A 7,630-nucleotide genomic window follows, 5' to 3' on the forward strand; every position below is an offset into this window, starting at 1 on the left:
GAGAGAGAGAGAGAGAGAGAGAGAGAGAGAGAGAGAGAACCATAATACATCCTTTTGCCCTCTCTCGTCAACGAAAATAATTTCGGGCGCCAGCCGTCCACAGTTCCGACGGATGCGAGAGGGTTTATAGTTGTGTGTTTGTGCCTTCCTACTGATGAACTTTTATTCGGAAGTAGCAAGTTTAAACATATTAAAATGGCGGCTCTCGTACGTCGTTGCCGGTCTCTTTCTTTCTCTCTCTCTGTCTCTCTCTCTCTATATATATCTTTCTTTTTCTCTCTTATATGTACCATATAATTCGTTGTCGTACATTTTATAAGCCTGACCGGAACCGGCGAACGAATAATACGATATTGGACGTTATTACTGCTTTGAAGTTCCGTGGGCTTTCGTTTCTCTCATAGGGTACACGACGACCAAAATTTAAAGACCGGAAAAGAAAGATGGCCGACATCTTCCTGTTCGTCCTATCTCTACTACGTCTAAGTAATATCACGAGTCGTCTATTTTTGTGGGAAAAATCGGACAATTTTTTTTTGTCTTCGACAAAAAATATATATATTTGTTTGTACGATTTAATGGATTAATTGGAGAACAAAAGATATAAAAATTGGCAATATTTTATCATATACATATGTATGTATATGTATACGTATATGTATATATACGATTATAGATTCCCAATATATACTACGTCGATGCACAAGCATACTTCGTTTCCAATGACTAAGGTGGAGCTTCCGTTTCCGGTAATGAACGTGCCGTATAAGAGAATCTGCCCTGTCTATTATAATACTAGTTATATTTTCTACATGTTCATTGACTCATTGTTACTCATTTTTCCTTCTAATGGAAAAGAAAGGGAATCTTTGTTTTCTCTTTTTAATTATAGACGATATATGATCTGGATCAGAAGATCAAGAATTATTTCCTATTTTAATTATCTTGTTCAAAATGAGAAAAGGAATCGATTTGATTCTTCCTGATTAATCGTTATTATATTTTTCCTAACAATCTTCTTTCCTTTTATAATAATAACATTAAAGTGAATTGATTCACTTTATAAGTTATGTCACAGAATTTTCAATATTTTATATACTTATGTATCTAAATAAATATTAGTATTTTCTATTGATAATTTTAACATTTAACTCGTACTATTATATGAACTAATCAAATACTATAGTATCGTTCTTTCAGATATATAATTGTTATTTTATTCAAATAAAAATAACAACAAATTCGAAGATTACTTATCGATCAATCCAACACTATACTATTAATTTTATATCAAATTAATTTTATATAATATATTGAACATTGATAAAAAATACTAATTACTGAATTAACTCAATATTATATTACTTTTCTTTTATAACAATACGATATCGTTATCAATCATTTTTTATAAGTGATCATTTTCTCGTCCTCCCCCTCTAAAAGAAAACGAACTTAAAATGCACTCACGAGCACGAAGTCACAAACAAATAGATTCATTTCCGGTACGTATGACAGATTCGCGAAAGCGATCCGATCCCAAACAAGATAGATCGCGATAGAGCTTATAAATTCCAAATGGATTACGCGTTCGAAATTCTTTTATTCGTGTATAACATATACATGATATATATATATATATATATATATATATATATAGTCAGACAAGAGAGTCGATATCTAGAGATATCGATATTCGTTGACTCCATTTTTTAATTCGATTACAAAGAGCATCGTTGAATGGAATCGATATGCTGCCAGGAGAATTTTCAAACGATGCGTTGGCTACCACGAATGCTCTTTCTCTCTCTCTCTCTTTTTCTCTTTTCTTTCTCTTTCTCTTTCTCTCTATCAAAAGATAAAGTTCTTTCCGATATATACGATGCCTCTATAGTCTTCTTACAACTTCCACTTCGATGTCTATCGATATATAACACCGAGCGTGGATTACGATCTATACATCGAGTACACCTGAACTTATTTTACTCTAAATGGATATACGAGAATAGAATGGATTAGATTCGAGAATGCCAATGTTTCAATCTATATACAGTTTTATTACTCGTGGCTTTTCTATTCTACGAACAAGAAAATAAAGATATATATATATATATCTTTTTCTTTTTTTAAAAAAAATATATACAGTTAAAAAATTTAACATTTTAACGAAATTACTAAGTTATTCGACGTATGTATAAAATTTAGAAAAACAAAAAAAGAGAGAAAGAAATAGTGATGATAACAAATTGATAAAAATGATAAAATACTTTCTTTTCTTTTTTGATCCTTTTCAGTTTGTAGAAGTTTGTGAATAATATTTGTAAGACGTAGACGAAACCGAGTAAAGATGAAAAAATATATATATATGCGTATTCATCCTGTAAGATATAGAAAAATTTAGGTGATATTATAAAGGTCCTTAATAAAATTTTTCTGTTAGATTTAGAAAGAGAATATTCTAATATTTTGTACGACACGTTGTAACTATTTTTCACGCCGGAAATTATCGAAGGTTATACATCGAAGGCTACGAACCAAGACGAGACAATCTCCTTTCGCCTTTGCCCGAAGTAGTGACTAATGCGAGAGAACCGACCGCGACCGCGAACGAGAGGAATGCACCTAAGTTAGGTAACACCTCGCGCGCTTCGAATTTCTTTACTATGGTGCCCCACCTCTTTCTCTATCCTTCGTCCCTTTTACTTTCTTTTTTTCTCTTTTCTTTCCTTTTTTTTTTTTTTTGAATTTTTGAGTAACATTTAAACATTCCATCAACATATTTATTCCTTTTGCAAACAAACACAATTTTAATTTTATGAAATTGTGACTAAAAAAAAATTACAATCATTTTTAGTTCGTTAAAAAAAAAAAAAAAGAGAGATATAATAACACTTAGTCAAAAACAATGTAAATATAAAAGAATGGACTTGTCGTTGTCTTCGTCCTGTTAGAAGGAAAATGAATAATGATCAAGCGTTCTAGTTTTCTATAATAAATGTTAGCAAAAACTTCAATGAAGAAATTAATAAAAAAAAAAAGAATGAAGGAAAATAATAATGAGGTTATAAGTGACACCGTACTGGAAGTATACGGCCCTGAGAGGCGTCTCGCTCCCCTTCCCTCTCGCCCTCGCAGATCCCTCATTCTTTCTTCATCCGTGGAGCGACGCATACGTTTCTCGACAGCCTCTTTTTCATCCTTTCTTTTCATTTATAACAAAGAAAAAGAGAGAGAGAAAAATAATTTTAAACAAATCGATCTACGTACAATAAAAAATATTTTTCATCGATTAAAACGTGCACGAAGTTTTTTCACTCTTGGTTGAGATTAAAAAAAGAGAGAGAGAGAGAGAGAGAGAGAGAAAGAAAGAAAAAAGAAAAACAAATTAAAAAGAAGAAACACATCCTCGTAAAAAGTTCCGTGAAAAATTAAAGAAAAAAAGAAAAAACAGGAAAGAGAGAGATGAGAAACAAAAACGGAGATGAACAAATAATGATAGAGAAAGAAATAGACAGAAGGTGATAGTACGGTGGCATGGAGCAACAGTCGAGAGTACAGTGAGTGAACGAGCGACGTAAACGCACCGCACCACACCGTACCGCACCGCACCGCACCGCACCGCACCGCACCGTGCAGCGCCACACTGCCACCGCACAGTCGAGTCGGCTAGACGAACAGACCTAGGGACGCCGGCCGCGCCTCCCCTTCCCCCTCCCTTTATCTTCTCTATCCCCTCCCTTTACTCCGTTCTATCCCCTCCAATCCGCACCGCTCTTCTCACAAGTCCTCCTCGGCAGTCGGTCGCGCGTTACCGAGCAAAGTGGATGAGTTCGCGAACGCGCTCCCGCTAAGAAGGCTCAGTTTTTTTTCTCATATCGTGAAAATAATCCGCACGCGTTTACGATTTCTTTTATAACTTTTCTTTGTATATTAATATTTACACGCGTAGAGTTATAGGTATATAAGAATATATATATATATACATATATACATATAAACAAGTACATATACATACATACATACATACATACACACACACATATATATATATACATATATATGGATCATTATAATAATTATTGTGCGAAATAATATCGTCGAGTTTTAGTAACGAAAAGTCAACGCCCCGTGTCTTCTTCTTCCTCGTTCGATCATCGATACGTTGCAAGTCGTTTTTGCAACGTTCACGGTAGTGATAAACAGATAAACAAAACAAAACAAAAAATTAACCACAAAATAACTTTGGAGTTCGTGCTGATTCAGTGTAACGTTCGTTTTTTGAGGAGGGGAAAAAGGAGAGGAAAGGAAAGGAAAGGAAAGAAAAGAAAAGAAAAAAAAAATTAACTCGTCCTCTTCCTTCGAAGATTCTTAAGTCTTCTTAAGGAGCTTCAAATTCGGGAGAAATCGTTTTAAGTACGATCCAACATTCGAGGTGAGTAAAAAAAAAGAAGAAGAAAGAAAGAAAGAAAGAAGGAAGGAAGGAAGGAAAGGAAGAAAGGAAGAAAGAAAGAAAGAAAGGAAGGAAGGAAGAATTTTTTGAATTTAGTCGAGGTGTTGTTTCCTCAGAAAAATTCTTCGACTCACGTTCCTCTTCGCTTTTAGCTTTTTAGAAGTGATAATGTACTCGTCGTAGGAATGGGTTTCTTTTTTTTTTGTTTTTTTTTCTTTCTTTTTTTTTTTAGAAGTAAAATTTTAGAGTTCAGCAATCTTGACGAGCAAGTCGGTGCACCTCGCGCCATTTTGAAAATGGGTAGCGCAGCGATCGATATAGCGGACTGCGCGCGGGACCGTGAGCTTTTTCATCGAGCTCCGGAGCTTACCCTTCTTTCTCTTCTCTTTTTCTAATCCTCTGAAAACGATTCTCCTTTTCTCTCTCTCTCTCTCTCTCTCTCTCTCTCTCTCTCTCTCTCCTCCTCCTCCTCCTCTCTCTGTCTATCCGTCTGTCTGTCTGTTTGTCTCTTTCCTTTCTTTCCCATCTCTTCTCTTTTTCTTTTTTCCTTTCTTCCTTTTCTTTCTTGTCTTTCTTCCTTTCTTTCTTTCTTTTTTTTTTTTTTTTAAATTATTTTTTAACTTCTCCATCAAGATTGATTTTCTTTCGAACGATAAGTACGAACGTTTTTTCATTGGCCGAAATTTATCCTTCGAAACTTACTCGTAGGGTGCAAGTCGGTTACGCCATCTTGATTTCTCTCTTCCTCTTTCCTTTTATGGTATATGGTTCAACCACCGCGTTCCCTGGACCTCAACCGTCGTTCGATCTCACGAAAAAGAACCGAAACGGGATTCGTTCGATCACTTTTAAATCGATCGATCTTTCTTTCTTCTTTCTTTTTTGGTCGAGTCGAGAGGAGCAGAAGGGAAAATTAAAGTTTGCGAAATATCGCATTGTGAAAACTGGAAGAATATAAACAATAAATTGAATAACGTTTCCCATTCGATTAAAAATGATTAAAACTAATTCTATCGATGAAATTACGATCGATTATTCCATTAATAAAAAAAAAAAAAAAAAAAAGAAAAGAAAAGAAAAAGAACACAAAGAAAGAAAAGTCAATTTTTAACAATATCACGGACAGTTCTCAATATATCTTACGAATTCAATACAATTCATTTAAGAAGAAAAAAAAACTGATTATAAAAGATTAATTAGATCCTCATATAGGTAATATATTAATTACATCCAAAGAGATGAATGAAAAATATAATGAGAAATATCCAAACCAGTTATAGTTTGATATGAGAGGTTAGCAAGGTAAAGATTAGATCCAGAGTTTGAAATATGCAAACCCTCTTTGTGCTATCGTTCTGTACCATTGTAAAGAGAGCAAAAAAAAGAAGAAGAAGAAGAAGAAGCGGTAGAAGAAGGTTCGGTTGGTTGAACGAGAGCTCATAGCGTGGCCACAGCAAGCTTGCTAACCTTCTGCTTGACTACCTACCCACCTACCCACCCTACCCAGCTTCTACCTACCAACCTACCTACCTACCAACCTACCTACCTACCTACCTACCTATCTTACCGTTTCTCTCTCTCTCTCTCTCTCTCTCCCCCCCCCCTCTTTCTCTCTCTGTTTCCTTTTATTTCTTATTTGTTCCGATTTTGCATAGCAGTCTTCTCTACCTGCCATGCATTTAAAAACGTTTGGTCAAGACTTCTACGGAAGCAATTGTTGTTCAAGCGAGGAGAAAGCCTTCTCTGCACGATGAAAATTCCTTTGCTTGGTCAGGCCAACCAACCAACCAACGTTCACGATCATTTCTCTTTCTTCTCTATCTAATAATTTCAATGTATTTTTATCCTTCTTTTTTCTCTCTTCTCTTCTTCTTCTTCTTTTTCTTTATTTTATTTATTTATTTATTTATTTCATCCTCTCTCCCCTTTCTCCTAACTTTTCAATTTCGTTTCAATTTCGTCACAATGAAGAATTAACATTCACGTTGAACAAATTTTCTTCGGCTTTAAATGGATTTGAAACGACACTTGAATACGTACATATATTATTGTCTCTCTTTTTCTTTTTGGAAGATTTCTTTCTACCTAACTATCTTTGTTTAGAGAAAACTTTCCATTGTCTTATAATAGGAGAGTGGGACTTCTGGAAATATTCCACGAAAATTATTGTTTTTTCTTTACGATTTCGTCGATACGATTGAAAGTCGAACATATCTGTGTGTATGTACGTAAAACAAGCTACGATTAGATTACCTCCATAAACTTCCCTACGACTGTAATCGCGGTTCTGTGAAAATAGGCTTTGCTTTGAACGTTAAGAGAGATAATCGCCGTTCTCGATCTTTTTCTCCCCCTCTCTCTTTCTCTCTCTCTCTCTCTCTCTCTCTTTTTTCTCTCCATAATCGCGGCGGAAAGAAATTATTAAGAAAAAAGGAAAAAAAAAAACCAAAGGAAAGGAAGAGAAAAATTCACTAGAAAATCATAGTATATAATTTTACTTTGTTAGAAAAAAATGATTTCAAATTCGTTACATCGAGATTTCGTTTCTTCGACGATCTAAAAAAAAGAGAGAGAGAGAGAGAGAGAGAGAGAAAAAAAAAGAAATAATAAAGAATCCATATAAATCGATAAGATTTAGTCTTTTATAACGAGATTTATTTTCGCGTTTAAATAAATAAATAAATACCTAACTAAAGAAATATATACACATACATATATCCTATAATACGAAACTTGTGATAAAACAATGATTATACCGTGCGTTAAAAAAAGAAATTTTTCGCAAATAAGAAAAAAGATAAAATAGCCTCTCCCCTCAAGAAAGAAAAAAAAAAAAAGAAAAAACGAGAAGATACAAACACCTTATACGAATATTAAACGCGCATATGTCTTCGAAGTTAAGTGACATTATATAGTGGGTTAAAAAAAGAGTGCTCACCAAACTCGTTTCCCTATCCCTGCCCTTTTACTTTTCTTTCCTTTTCTTTTTTTTTTTTTTTTTATTCATTTTTCTTTTCTTTTTACTTGATCCCACATGAGCAGGTGAAAAATCGAATCGCCATAGTAGCTAATTTAAACGCATAAATTCGGGCATCGGCGTGGTCCAGGTAAACGCGTAAGCGCGCAGCCTCCGCGCCAGCCGTTCGATTTTGCTTGCACCTGCGGGAGAACGTCGAGAGAGAC

The 7,630-nt window shown here is 34.5% G+C and overlaps 1 protein-coding gene across 1 annotated transcript in view; it reads left to right on the top strand.

Moving 5' to 3' along the window:
• The first annotated feature begins 4,032 nt into the window (after window positions 1–4,032).
• LOC122633046 (mucin-17-like) overlaps window positions 4,033–7,630 on the top strand; it is a 44,798-nt gene continuing 41,200 nt past the window's right edge. Inside the window, exon 1 of the mRNA XM_043820523.1 lies at window positions 4,033–4,429. The gene's annotated coding sequence lies outside the window, so the exon portion shown is untranslated. The remainder of the gene's footprint in view (window positions 4,430–7,630) is intronic.

Source organism: Vespula pensylvanica, chromosome 11 (genome assembly GCF_014466175.1).
Source record: "Vespula pensylvanica isolate Volc-1 chromosome 11, ASM1446617v1, whole genome shotgun sequence".
Taxonomy (NCBI): Eukaryota; Metazoa; Arthropoda; class Insecta; order Hymenoptera; family Vespidae; genus Vespula; species Vespula pensylvanica.